The sequence below is a fragment of the Carcharodon carcharias genome, chromosome 23 (assembly GCF_017639515.1).
Source record: "Carcharodon carcharias isolate sCarCar2 chromosome 23, sCarCar2.pri, whole genome shotgun sequence".
NCBI classification, from domain to species: Eukaryota; Metazoa; Chordata; class Chondrichthyes; order Lamniformes; family Lamnidae; genus Carcharodon; species Carcharodon carcharias.
Window position 1 is genome coordinate 22,324,292 of NC_054489.1, and position 14,650 is coordinate 22,338,941.

General features: G+C 43.5%; 1 pseudogene; it reads right to left on the bottom strand.

The window, feature by feature from the left end:
* Positions 1–14,650, bottom strand: part of LOC121268950 — a 53,760-nt pseudogene that overhangs the window by 4,667 nt on the left and 34,443 nt on the right.

A 14,650-nucleotide genomic window follows, 5' to 3' on the forward strand; every position in this document is an offset into this window, starting at 1 on the left:
CCATAAAGAGACAGGCATAGCCGGGGCCCATGCGGGTACCCATAGCCACACCTTTTATTTGGAGGAAGTGAGAGGAGTTGAAGGAGAAATTGTTCAGCGTGAGAACAAGTTCAGCCAGACGGAGGAGAGTAGTGGTGGATGGGGATTGTTCGGGCCTCTGTTCGAGGAAGAAGCTAAGGGCCCTCAGACCATCCTGGTGGGGGATGGAGGTGTAGAGGGATTGGACGTCCATGGTGAAGAGGAAGCGGTTGGGGCCAGGGAACTGGAAATTGTTGATGTGACGTAAGGTGTCAGAGGAATCACGGATGTAGGTGGGAAGGGACTGGACAAGGGGAGAGAGAAGGGAGTCAAGATAACGAGAAATGAGTTCTGTGGGGCAGGAGCAAGCTGAGACGATCGGTCTACCGGGGCAGTTCTGTTTGTGGATTTTGGGTAGGAGATAGAAGCGGGCCATCCGAGGTTGGGCGACTATCAGGTTGGAAGCTGTGGGAGGGAGATCCCCAGAGGAGATGAGGTCAGTGACAATCCTGGAAACAATGGCTTGATGATTTTTTTATTTTTTCAGTGGTGGGGTCATGGTCCAGGGAGAGGTAGGAGGAAGTGTCTGCGAGTTGACGCTCAGCCTCCGCGAGGTAGAGGTCAGTGCGCCAGACAACAACAGCACCACCCTTGTCAGCGGGTTTGATGACAATGTCAGGGTTGGCCCTGAGAGAATGGAGTGCTTGGACTCGAACTCAAGTTCTGTCGAAGGGTCATGAGGACTCGAAATGTCAACTCTTTTCTTCTCCGCCGATGCTGCCAGACCTGCTGAGTTTTTCCAGGTAATTCTGTTTTAACTCTGTCACATGGCTGCTGGTTAGGCAGAATATGGGCTATCAATAATTCCTTTGTAAAGACACATTCTCATTTGGGTAATTTTCTTAGAATGGACTTGGTTGATGGTCCACAGGACAATTTCCTACAAAACAGGAAGATTGTGACTTGTTAATGTTGCCAGATTCCCTTCCAATGACTTCAATGAAAAGAAAATTGACTGAAGTGCAAAGCAGGCAGCCATTCCAATACAAACAGTTTTACACATTTCCCTCAAACTTTAGTTAACCCCATTAATCAAATTACTGAGAAAAGTGGCTTGGACATTTCTACGAACATCTGGCCCTTTTGTGGTAAATTCAGAGTTTTAATTTCTCCCACTTTTAAAATTAAACATGGGAATGTGGGAACATCCCTATTGAAGCATATGCTTTAGACAATTCCTTTCTTTAAGCTTTGTCAGGGAAATGGACAAAGCGGGAAATAATTCTACCTGTTCAGTAAAATTGCCAATTAAATTTATTCTTAAAATGTGACGCTTAAAAGAAAAACATTATTTATGAAGCCAAGGCTTTGAGCTAACCCAACTTTCCTCTTAGCCTGACACTTTGAGCAGAAGCGTCCCAGATTTGCACTATGTGCAGTAGTGGGCGGGAAAAAAGTCGTTTTACCCACCAGCCACAATGGCGGATTTTCACACTGTATCATCTAATTTCCACCTCAATAATTATGCAGCCACTGGAAACATGCCATCTCACTGGAGGGCGGCCTTCAATTTGCCCGCCATGCCATTACCTCGCTGTTTCCTCTTGCAGGGCCTCACATTTAAACTGCAGCCGCGTGCACGCTTCGCAATGCTTGCAGCGCAGGACTGCTCTGGTGAAGACATAGCCCCAAAAACCAAGAAGAGTGCAGCCCCCCCACCCCACCCCCCCACCCCTCCCCCCCACCTGCCTCAGCCCCACACCCCGATTCAGTAACGCATCCCTGGGACAACTTCTGGCCACCACAGAGACCTGCCGCAATGTCCTCTATCTCTGCTCTGGCTGCAGGAGGACCATCAGTCTCACCACTCCAGCTTGGGAGGCGCTGGCAGAGGTGGTCAGTGCCGATGCTGCACACAAGAGGTCGGCCATCCTGTGCAGAAAATGGATGAATGGGTAAGGCAGCCATCTTATCACTCTAAACTCACACACTCGCAAGGCTATCACACATTTGCTGGCATCTCACTCACTGCCTCCCATCTCCATCTGGCCTTATCTCCACTGGAGGCTGTCTCCTCAGTCCTCACCACATTGAGGCCGCTTGCACAAATCAGCGTGTGCCCCCTCACACATCTAGGGATACTCCGTTTTCCCCGGTACAGCCCTCGCCCTGCAGCCTCTTCCTTTGCCTGAGGCCACTTCTCCCCCTTCCCCAAGCAAGTCCTAGCCCTGCAGCTGTTGAAAAGCCCCTGCCTAATGGCTGTTCTGGTAGGTAGACAGCTGTCCATGAGTCCCCCTATAAGTGATGTGGTGCTGCTTGGGAAGCCTGGCGCTGATGACTGCGAGTGCTGCTCGAAGCAAGGCAGGCAAACAACCATCAAAGACCCGAATGAAGTGCTGCTCGCCAGGTGCACATCACTTATGTACAGTTGTGAAACACATCAGCGTGGTGCCCGATGATCCAGCACTGGGGGGCTTATTCCAGAGAGCAGGGCTTATAATGAGATGCTAAAGTATTGAAATTAGGCGGGAAACTCGGCCCACCATTGACAGGTGGAGTGGACAATTGCAAACTGGTTTCACAATGGCGTGAAACTGATTTTTGGCTAGCTCGCCACATTGTCCCTCCCCCGCCATCTGCCAGGATGTCCAACGCCAATGGGGCAGGAGAATTCCTCTATACAACTCTCCCAGGAGAGAAAGGCATATGGCAGGTGTAAAATCTAGTCATTGATGGCAACAATACTGCTTATAACCAATTGTAAAAAGTTAGCACTTTCCCACTTCAGTATTGATACTTTATCAAAGGGGAGCATTTTCACTTTCCTTCTTACACAGTTACTAACAGTAGAATCCACCCATATCAACATTCTGGGGGTTACCATTGACCAGAAAGTGAACTGGACTAGCCACATAAATACGGTGGCTACAACAGCAGGTCAGAGGCTAGGAATCCTGCAGTGAGTAACGCACCTCCTGACTTCCCAAAGCCTGTCCAGCATCTACAAGGCACAAGTCAGGAGTGCGATGGAATACTCCCCACTCGCCTAGATGAGTGCAGCTCCAAAAACACCATCCAGGACCAAGCAGCCCACTTGATTGACGCCTTCCACAAATATTCGCTCCCTCCACCGGCGATGAACAGTAGCAACAGAATGCACCATCTACAAAATGCACTGCAGAACCTCACCAAGGCTCCTTATGCAGCACCTTCTAAACCCATGACAGCGACCATCTAGAAGGACAAGGGCAGCAGACACATGGGAACCTGGAACCACCTGGAAGTTATCCTCCAAGCCACTCGCCATCCTGATTTGGAAATACATCACCGTTCCTTCACAGTCGTGGGTTCAAAATCTTGGAACTCCCTCCCTAATAGCACTGTGGGTGTACCGACACCACTGGGATTGCAGAGGTTCAAGAAGGCAGCTCATCACCACCTTCTCAAGGGCAACTAGGGATGGGCAATAAATGCTGGCCTAGCCAGCAATTCCCACATTCCGTAAATGAATAAAAATAATGCATTCTTTCCGTCTGTCCTGCACTTTTGAAAGCAACAGGTTTCTACATTAGTGTCAAAATATTCCTGTAGTCTTCCAAGTTTCAGTCCCATATCTGCAATTATTTTTGATTGCACTTTCCCCAGTTTGTCTTTTCCAAGGTCTCCCTAATCTGGCTCCTCCATTATTTGTCCAATGTTAGTTAGGAAGAACATATTTGGTGATTCTGTGCTTCCAGTTGTGAAGCAATATTTGAAGTGAGTGCAGGGCAGTGATAGGATCACACTACTACAGACCTGATTCACTGACCTACGTGTCCTTTGAGCATCAATCCCTGCTGGGAACATTACATTTTCTCCGCAGTTTCAAAACAACAAGCGGAAGGGGTAAACCTTCCCAAAAAGGATAGCCAGGTGTGAATGCTGGTTGATGGCTGAGATTAAAAAGTACTCTGGCTGAGAGACCAATGTTCTACTAGCTTTCACCTTTATTTCAAAGGTTTGGTATAACCAATTGTTAGAAGTAAATACTTACTATATAGATTCATGGGTTTGGTGATACCTTATCCTTGATCTGTGGAAATATATCTGAGGCCCAGTTTATTAGCTTTCTGGCAATAGCCATCTTCAAATTCTCATAATCTATTCCTCTGTTCTTTACTTTTGTGTCCTTCCATTCCTCGAATCATTCATAACATGCCATGGTCAGAATAGTCATACAGGAATTTCCTCATCATTAGAAACAACAACAACAACATATATTTATATAGCACCTAAACAAGGCACTTGGCATTATAAAACAAAATAGGATACTGAGCCCAATAAGGAGATATTACACCAACTAAGCAAAGGCTTGATCAAAGAGGCAGGCTTTAAGAGCTGTCTTAAAAGGGGAATGCAGTGTGAAGGAGCGGAGAGGCATAGGGAGAGTATTCCAGAGTTTAGAGCCTTGCAACTGAAGGCAACCAATTGCGGTCTGATTAAAATCGAGGAAGCCCAAGAGGCCAGAAGTGGAAGAGCACAGATATCCCGGGAGGCTGTGCGGTTTGAGGACAATAGGCTTAGGGAGGGGCAAGGCTATTGTGGGATTTGAAAACAAGGGTGAAAATTTTAGATTCAAGATGCTGCTTGACTGGGAGCCAATGTAGGTCAGTGAGCATGGGGGACAGGACTTGGTGCGAGTTAAGAAATGGGCAGAACAGTTTTGGATGACATCAAGCCTACATATAAAATTATAGCTGTCTGCAATAGATGCCTCACAGAGATGAGTTTGAAAGAAAACCTGCCTCAAGTTTTCAAGTGATGACATTTGCTATTACAAATTGGTGTCATAGGAAATGTCAAAGGTTAAAGAATGACATTAAAGACTGAAGACATTTTCATTTCTGCACACTACAGAATGATTGGCTGAATCAAGCGAGCTTTATTTAAAGAGGCAATAACTTTTCTTTTCTAACAAAGGCAATGAGTAATAACATTTTCGTTTGAATTGTAAAAATCAGTCCAATCTTTTTTAAATGTTATTGCGACCTTTTCTCCAACTTTTATTCTTCCCCTTTTCAGATTGTCTTCAACTAATCAGGTGATATTAAATGAAGTTCTGAAGTGCTTCACCATTCCAACAATTGCCTTTCAATCACTGGCAGTATTTTAATGTTTTCACCTATGTTGCTGAGACAATCCTTCACCTTTAAAAGTGTAGACTCGAGCCTATCCTTCATAACTTGTGGTCTTAATATACAAAGATAAACGCAGATGAGTGACACCATTCAATCCATCTTGCTCATCCTTCCATAGAAACCCCCTTCAATCATCTGCACCTTGAATGACTCCAGGGATTGAGACTCTCTTATCCTCTCTGCAAGACATTTCTGGGTTGTAATCACTATGTGTGAAGAAATGTTTCCTGATATCAGTCCTGAACATGCCTTTTATCAATCTGTACCTCTATTTCCCTTTCTCTTGCAATTACTTTTAACTTGAATCAGTGCAAGCATTAATTAGCTTTGTTTGGTCACAGTGAATCTAACTAATGTTTACTGATAACTGTAGACTGAATTTTGACTAAAGCCACCTTAATTAAGATTAAGATCAAATGAGAGTTCCTATTGTGACAAGCAGAATATCTCTCCAAACTAAAGACCGCGAGGGCAGTTGCAGCCAATAACTTTCTGCTCCCAGAACATGGTATGCGTTGTTATGTCATAACTATGAGAAAATTACACAGAGGCTTATTAATATTAAAAATGTCTGTTAGAATTTCAATCATGAGACCAAATCTACACTTTAGAAGCCTTATTATGAGTGATAATCAACAGCTCCTCAATTTTCCTTTGAGTGCATGGACCATTTCTTTAGGTATATGTCCCTTTTAAATTTTTTTGAGCAGCCAGGCATGCATGGTAATTGAAAGGGGTTGACTTGTGTGTGGCCTGGGAAGGGTCCTTTGGGTTTCTGTGGTTCATTTTCCAGTTGGCAAGCTGTTGCTAGTGGAGTGCCACAGGGTTCAGTGCTGGGGCCTCAACTATGTACAATTTATATCAATGGCTAGTATGAAGGGGTTGAAGGTATGGTAGTTAAGTTGATCATGATGCAAAGATAGTTAGGAAAATAAGTTGTCAAGAGGACATAAAGAGCCTACACAGGGAGTTAGATCGATGAAGTGAGTGGACAAAAAATTGATAGGTGGAGTATAATGTGGGAAAATGTGAACTTGTCCACTTTGGCAGGAAAAATAGAAAAGCAGTATGTCATTTTAATGGCGAGAGAATGCAAAACCCTACGGTACAGAGGGATTTGGGTATCATGGTATATGAATCACAAAAAGTTGGTATGCAGGTGCAGCAAGTGATTAGGAAGGCAAATGGAATGTTGGCATATATTGCAAGGGGAGTCAAGTATAAAATTAGGGAAGTTATGCTATAGTTGTACAGGGCATTAGTAAGACCACATCTGGAGTACTGTGTACAGTTTTGGTCTCCTATAATAGCATTAGAAGTAGTTCAGAGAAGGTTCACTCAGCTGATTCCTGGGATGAAGGGGTTATCTTATGAGGAAAGATTGAGCAGGTTGGGTCTTGTCAAGCCTAGAAGCACTGCATATGTCCCATTCACAGACAGCACTCTACTTTTGAAAAAAGATGCCTAAAAAGCAATACAGTTATGTGGACTTGGTGAAGTAATTGTGTAACTGAGCCATATAGATCATTAGCTTCCAGGTTTGAGTTCCAGACTTGTGTTAAACTAGCTGATACCAGCCAGGGTGCCAAGGGATCACTGAAAGTATTTTAAGAGAAGGTAGATAGAGTTTTGCAATATCAGGGAGTTGAGGGCTATGAGGAGCTTGCATGAAAGAGGAGTTGAGGCCTGGGGCAGATCAGCCATGATCTTATTGAATGGCAGGGGAAGGCTTGAGGTGCCGAATGGCCTGCTCCTGCTCTTATTTCTTACGTTCTTATGTTCTAGAGTTAGCCTCAGAGATGCTGAACCAGAGAAATATCCTGTTCTTGATGGCTATCTGGCAATATCTACTGCTTTTGTGGATATGGGTAAGCTCAACTGTGATACGCTCCACTGTCAAATAGGTTGATGACACCCATTTGTGTAGGCTTAGATGCAAATAATAGTCACTTGAGTGAGATCGCAAAGAGCAACTACAGCCTGTAGCAATATTGGTACAGCAGGCAGGCAAGCAGCTGTAGAACACAGTATACTATTTAGATCTTTTGTTAATTAAACCACTTAGCCAGTGGCGTTTTGCTCTGATAATTAACCAACTACAGCCCACTAACTTTGAGGTCTAGATTGAGCTTTTTATGAAGCCTAATGCAGGGAAAAAAACATCAATGCAGCATCAGTGGTACCGTACCCCAACGGAAGTCCCATGCAGGAAGGAGAAAGGGACAGAAAATGGGAAATCAAAACTTAATCTTTCATAACTGTAAAAATATTGTGCCATGAAAAGATCTACAACACAAATCTGAATCTATCCAATAATAAATTGGCACACTACATAATAGTTTTGGCGTTCTGAGTGAAAGGATGTCTGTTGTTACCTGGGTATCGCTCTTTCCAGGTGAAATCCTTGGCCGATGGAAAGGTAACAAATAACATTGGAATAGCTTCCATAAATTCCTCTCTGGTTGCAGAAATTGTGTAGTTCATTCTGAAATAAAGCACACAGCTGTAGAAAACACTTGCAGCTGCTATTCTCCTCAGGCACTCATCCCCTAAATTCCTTTCCCAGTTTTTAGAAGTATAATTTTTAGAATATTTGTGATATTCTGAAAGGCTGTTCACTTATTATCAATGCTGACAGGAGCAAGTCGGACACAAGTGTACATTTTCTCCCCATTTCACTGGCACCACGTTACTGATAAGAAACAGGTATTAATTTTATCATCAATTTATATTACTTTAGCCTAATTGCAAAGAAGCTACGAGGTAAATGTCCAATTGTTAATTAACTGTTAATTGATTTGGCTGCAGCTGATGGAAAGTTTTTGTGTTGTGTTCCATTGATTAAAAACTTTTATCTTAGAACCTATTTATCATCTTTGCAACTGACAAATAACAATGAAGAGGTGAATTAATAATAAGTGCTTAACTTGGCATATCTAGAAAAAAAATGGTGAAAAATAATACAATTGAAGCAGGACCCTAAAGAAGGTTAGTGTGGAACAAAAAAAAAGAAACAGTCTGTTTAAATCATGAAACGCCAATAAATGGAAGAAAGCAAGCCGAACCAAGCCGGCAACACAAATATTGTAATGGATTGAAGCAAAACATAACTTGATGCAAACGATTTGAAGAATCCTTTCACACTTGAAATTGGGTTCAAGAGAAGCTAATGGGATGGATGTCTCCTGTCTCCTAGGATTGTAAAGATTGTGACTGAATGGAGTTAGTGCAAGTCTTAACCAGTTTGCTAGGGTGTGCATCACATGCACATAGAACTGCTCAGATTTGAACAGTCAATTAACAGTTTATTCCAAAATTCTTCAAGGTTGCCTTGCATGGATCTTGAAACTGAACCTGAAAGTGATGAGTACTATTCTGGAGTTGGGGCTATAGTAGAATAACCTTTTCTGTTTAAGCCATGCTTTAACTGAACTGGGCATTTTGATGTCTACATTGGGTGCAAATACCATAGATCATTGCATATAAGTCGACCTGGTGCAAAAGATGACCCCATTTATTTGGTGCCAAAAATCATGTTTAGGCCTATTCTCAGTGTAGAACTAGACCCCACTTTTCTGATAGGACGTACTATTCTTGCATGAGGAGTGGGCTTCAAGTTTGTACCTCAGAAATGCATATTTTACTCACCTTATAAGTCAGTGCCTGGGATCAAGGAGGCAAGTGTTGCCAAGAAGATGCATGGGAGCTTAAGACATGTCCATGCAGAACAACAAACAGAAATGGGTCCTCCAGCAAAAAGGATGAAGTACAAAACTGGTTTCATGTTAAAGGTCATAACATATGCTAATTTGTCAAATAACAGTGCTGTAGTAAGGGAATTCAATGTTCGTGAAAAACTGTTGTGAGAATGGAAGAAGAAGGAATCCACCCTGAAGAAGATGCCCAAGACCAAATGCACCATGAGAATAGGGATCAGCCTGACCTGATCATGAGAAGCATGTATCGGAGTAGGTCCTTGAATAGTTCAGAATAGTTACATCGTCACCAGAAATGCAATGCGTATATACGCACTTAAGGGGCCAAACTGAACCCTGAGTCCAGCAAAGATTAGAGCTGGTTACTGTAGCTGCTTCACGGAATGAAAATGTCTAGTGTTGCGACAGCAGACCTGGATCACTTATAGACTACCAAGAGACCTCAATGCCAAAATGACCAGATTCCAGCAATTCACCATCAGACAGGAGCAAAAACACAAGTACCCATTATGTCACATTGGCAACATGGAGGAAACGCTTATGACTTTCAATATACCCATCATCTGAGCTACTGAGTGGAAAGGTTTGAAAACAGTTCTCGTGAAAACCACAGGATGTGAGAAGACAAGATTCATGGTGGTACTAGCCTGCATTGCCTACGGAACAAAATTAAAGCCTGTGGTAATTTTCAAATGTAGAACCATGCCGAAAATCAAGTCCCCTGCAAGAGTTTTTGTGCATGTTCAGAACAAAGGTTGGATGGATGAGACTAATGGAGTGAAGTTGTGGAATAAGCGTCCTGGTGGCCTACGCAAAGCATGCAGCTTATTAGTGTGGGACATGTTCAGATCCATATAACTAATGAGATCAAGAGGCGCCTGTGAAGAAATAACAACCAAAGCGCAGTTATGACAAAGGGTCTAACATCCACCTAAAGTTTCACTGCACCAGGATTACTGAGTGCAGTTTTGGTCCCCTTACCCAAGGAAAGATATTCTTGCCATAGAGGGAGTATAGCAACATAGGTTCATCAATCTAATTCCTGGGGTATATAGTTTGTCCCATGACGAAAGATTCAATGGACTGATTCCATTCAAATATACAAAATCCTTACAGGTGCAGGGAGGATGTTTCCCCTGGATGGGGGTGTGTCTAGCACCAGTGGACACAGTCTCCGCATAAGGGCTAGGCCATTTAGTGCTGAGATGAGGAGGAATTTCTTCACTCAGAGGATGGTAAATCTTTGGAATTTTCAGCCTCAGAGGGCAGTGGAATCTCAGTTGTTCAGTATGTTTTTAATATATAGAAATCTATTGATCTCAATCTCAAACATAAAGGGATATGGAGATAGTGCAGGGAAATGGTGTTGAAATAAAAGATAAGCCATGATCTCATTGAATGGAGGAGCAGGCTTGAAGGGTTGAATAGCCTACTCCTGTTCCTATTTCTTATGCTCTTATGCTCATAGTTCAACCTTTGCATGTGTGTCTCAACAAACCATTCAAGGGTCATGTTCATGCCAAATGGAATGGGTGGATGGTTGATGGAGCGAAAATCTTCACAAAGAATGGAAATATGAGTACTGGGTAATTTGATGTTTTCTGTAGGTTTGTCATCAAATCAGGCAATGCTATTAGTGCACATGCTGTAGTCAGATTGTTCAAAAAATGCAGAATATCCAATTCAGTGGATGGATAGGAAGGTGATTTGTTGTGGAGGGATGATTCTGAAACTGAAAGTACCAAATCTGATCCAGAGTGGGATCCTTATGATGATGCCATAGCCAAGGTGACTCAGAATAAACTTGATGAATGCTTTGCATTGAATACCAATGATAATGAATTTGACAGCTTTTAAACCATTTTGATTGTGGTTAACGGGATGCTTGTAGAATTGATTTATTCAAAAGACGTGCCACTTTTAAAATTTCAATTACTGGTGTTATTTTTTTTCACATTTCAATATGGCAACCACATACACCAATACCGATGGTTCACGTTTTATATTCAGGGAATAATTCGACCCCCATTTTTGAAAGGATTTTTTGAGGCTTCAATTTATATGCTGGGTTCTGTAGGTAGAAATATATTCCATTCGCCATCACTGGTGCCCCTCACCTTGTGCATCATTCAGTTGCTGATATTGAGATTCAGTTAAGCGTTGCAATGACTTACAGCTCATCCAGGTTGTTGCTTTGATAAATCCAATAATTGGTTGCCTTCAATCCTAAGTCTTCTGTTGTACCTTTGAGACCAACAAAGACAAGGAATGATCCCATGCCATGCTGGACCATGTCAAGCTGGGATTGAATGGCTGCATGGGAAAGAAATACTGATTAGCATTATAACTGCTGTGTGCCGCTGCAAGGCAAACCATACACACTCTGTATTTTTATGTAGTGGATGTGAGAAATGTGGCCTATTTTTTCTTCTATCTGTTCATGGGATGTGGGCATCACTGGCCAGGCCAGCATTTATTACCCATCCCTAGTTGCCCTAGTTCAAAGGGCATTTAAGAGTCAACCACATTGCTATGGCTCTATAGTCACATGTAGGTCAGACTGGGTAAGACAGATTTCCTTCCCTAAAGGGCATTGGTGAACCAGATGGATCTATTTTTAAAACGATCGAGAATGGTTCCATGGTCATAATTAGGCTTTTAATTCCAGATTTTTATTGAATTTAAATTCCACCATCTGCCGTGGTGGGATTCGAACACAGGTCCTCAGAGGATTACCCTGGGTTTCTGGATTACTGTGCAACTACGCCATCGCCCTCCCACGACCATTAAAATTTAAGTAACCAAGGCATCGTAATCTGTCTCGATGTTTTCAGTAATAGAAACAAAGCTCTTTCCCAATAAAATCACTTGATGGTTTACAAATGACATTGAAACACAGGACCATGCTTCTATTTATTACCAGCAATACATAACCAATAAAGATCAGTCCTGTGTGCAGGAAATTACAATATATTAATGGTGCACATGCAGAACACTCCTGAAATTGGTGCCAATAAGACCTGTTGTCCATCTGATAAAGTGAATTATCTTCTTACCAGGTTGGGCTTGAATTTCTTTTGGTAAAAGATGTTCATAAGTGTTGAATATTCCAGCATCAGAGATCACTGAAGGGGCATATATATATATATAAATATATATATACTTCTTCCTGTCCTTTATTTACAGTCACTCCTACAAAGAGAAAATTAAATGTTTATAGTGAAGTAGTTTCAAGTGCAGCAAATTAACCTAATAAAAATGATTAAAACAAATATGTTGAGTTTGTCTTATTTTCCCAAAAATTAAATGTTTAGGCTTGGAGGTGAACAATCTGAGAATTGCAATTTCCAATCTTCTTTCACTCAAAATGCCTGAACTAAATTAGTCAGGTTGTTGACAATATCGGTCGGAATAAAGGATGCATTAAGACTTAAATTGTGTAAGGATGAATCACTACAATCATTACGTAAACTGGGACCATGAGTTTAACAGGGCCTGAATTTTTAGGCCCTAATTGGATTGAAGGTGAAGGTTGGTGGGTGTGGAGTTTTGCGTGGTCAACCGACGTACCAGTTTGCTGGTAACATCTCATCCAGGGGCCAATTTCCTGCAAGCACTAGGTAGGCAATTAAGGCCCTGTAAAGGCCTATTTTGGCTCATTGAGAGAGGCTGAATGAAATTTTCCATTTGGCCTCCAGGCCCTCACAGGTGCTGGGGAACAGATCAGCTGCAAGGAGGAGGCCTGCCAGCAGCAGACCAGTTGAGGTGGGGACTAGCGCTCCAGGCAGGCTTTGATGTCCTCCCCGCCTGCTTGGCTTCAGCTCCAGCCTCAGGCCACCCTGTAAAGGGATTTCGTCTCCACAATCGTGGCCCCTCTGTTAAGAGCATTTTTATTTTAAAGTTAGAAAGGTTGGAGGGAGGGCATTTCCATTTTGAGGTGCAGCCTGCCTCTTCAGTGCAGGAGAGCCTCCATTGGCCCTTCAACTTCGAGAGGCTGCCTGCCATCCTTAATTGGATGGCGAACCTGCCTTCTGGCCACTGATTGGCCAACTCAGGCAAAATTACTGCCGGGTGACTGTTTCCCACACAATGCGGAACCCTGACTCCAATTTGACCCTGATATTGGGGCTCTGAAGCTTGCAGGGAAAATCCTGCCCTGGGAGTCCAATCATGTGGGTGTTTTAAGAAAATATATCTAATCTTCTAACATTATGAAAGTCAGTCCTGGACTGATGTTAATGTGAGTCTGCTGACATAGGCTGTGAAGGAAGTCTTAACAGGAAATTATTGTGGGTCTTAATAGGAGTGAGGAAACAAATTTTTTTCCACTATATCTTCCTTACCTGGTGTGACGTTTGGAGCCATTGTAGTCCAACTGCATCATATTTACCTTAGGTTTTGGTTAGTAAAATAATTTCTGTGCACCACTTCCCCATCATTATCTAAGGCCAGGTGACTCCAATCTCCTTTAAGCTCACCAGAGGCTAATTCAGAAGACAGAAGCATGGGGGCTGGATTTTACTGGGGGGAGTTGGGGTTGTGGCGCCCCCCCCCCCCACCAACTCCAGCATAAAAGTTGGGGATGAGCCCACCCTGGCTTTGTTGGCTCGCCCTTCAGCCATTTGGCAACCAAGGGGTCACTAATTGGCTTGAGGTGGGTCTTCTGCTTCTACCTGGGGAGGAAGTCCTGCCTCCAAGAGCTGCCAGCTAATCAAATGGCCGACAGCTCTCTAATCCCAGCAGCGCCACCGAGAGTGGTGGCCATTTCTCCGACTGTAGTAAGGCTCCAAGAAGGCATGCTGTGGTGGATCTGGACTTTAAGGTAAGCCTGGGGTCTTGCCAGGGCTGGGCTCGTAGGCCTTGTCAAGAAGCGCAGGTTGGTGGCTATGGTGGATAGGGCAGGGGATAAGGGAAATGTGGGAATGGGAAGACCTTGGGGGTGGGGTCTCTCTCTGATGGGCACGGGGAGGAGTGCCCATAAAAGAGGCACCCCCTTCCACCAGCCCAACCAGTAAAACCTGTCGAGCTCCACACTTGGGGTGGGCCTCCCCCACTGCAGATAAAGTGCCAGCAGTGGTGGGAGGAGGCCCTTAAGTGATGCCCATGACTTCACGCCCAACTTTTCGGCCCCCTCATCTGGAAACCCACCCAAGGGTGGGTGGGAATTTAAAATCCAGCCCACAGTGTTCTGCATATGATCTATGATTTCCAACTTGGGTGTCATTATAGCCTCTGCAGGATGGTGCAGACACACACCAGTATTATCCTCTACTGCATGAAAAAAATTTCAATTTGAAAGAGAAAGGCATGACAAACTGGAGCAGGTGTTAAGCAGCCCAGTCCACATTGTAAACACACTGAACTGACTCTGTGCATTTAACATTGGAGCTTTGAGTGCCTCCGATTGGCTGGGAGATACAGGACAACTCTGTATCGGTTTGTTGATTGATTAATTTATTTATTTAGCATGTGCACAGTCACAGAGCCAACCAATTGACTGGGGAGGCAGTTGCATAGTGGCATTGTCACTAAACTGGTAACCCAGGGGACCTGGGTTCGAATCCCACCACGCACAGTAGATGGTGGAATTTGAATTTAATTAAAAATCTGGAATTAAAAGTCTAATGACGACCACTGTCGATTGTTGTAAAAACCCATCTAGTTCACTAATGTCCTCTAGGGAAGGAAATCTGCTGTCCTTACCTGGTCTCCAGACCCATAGCAATGTGGTTGACGCTT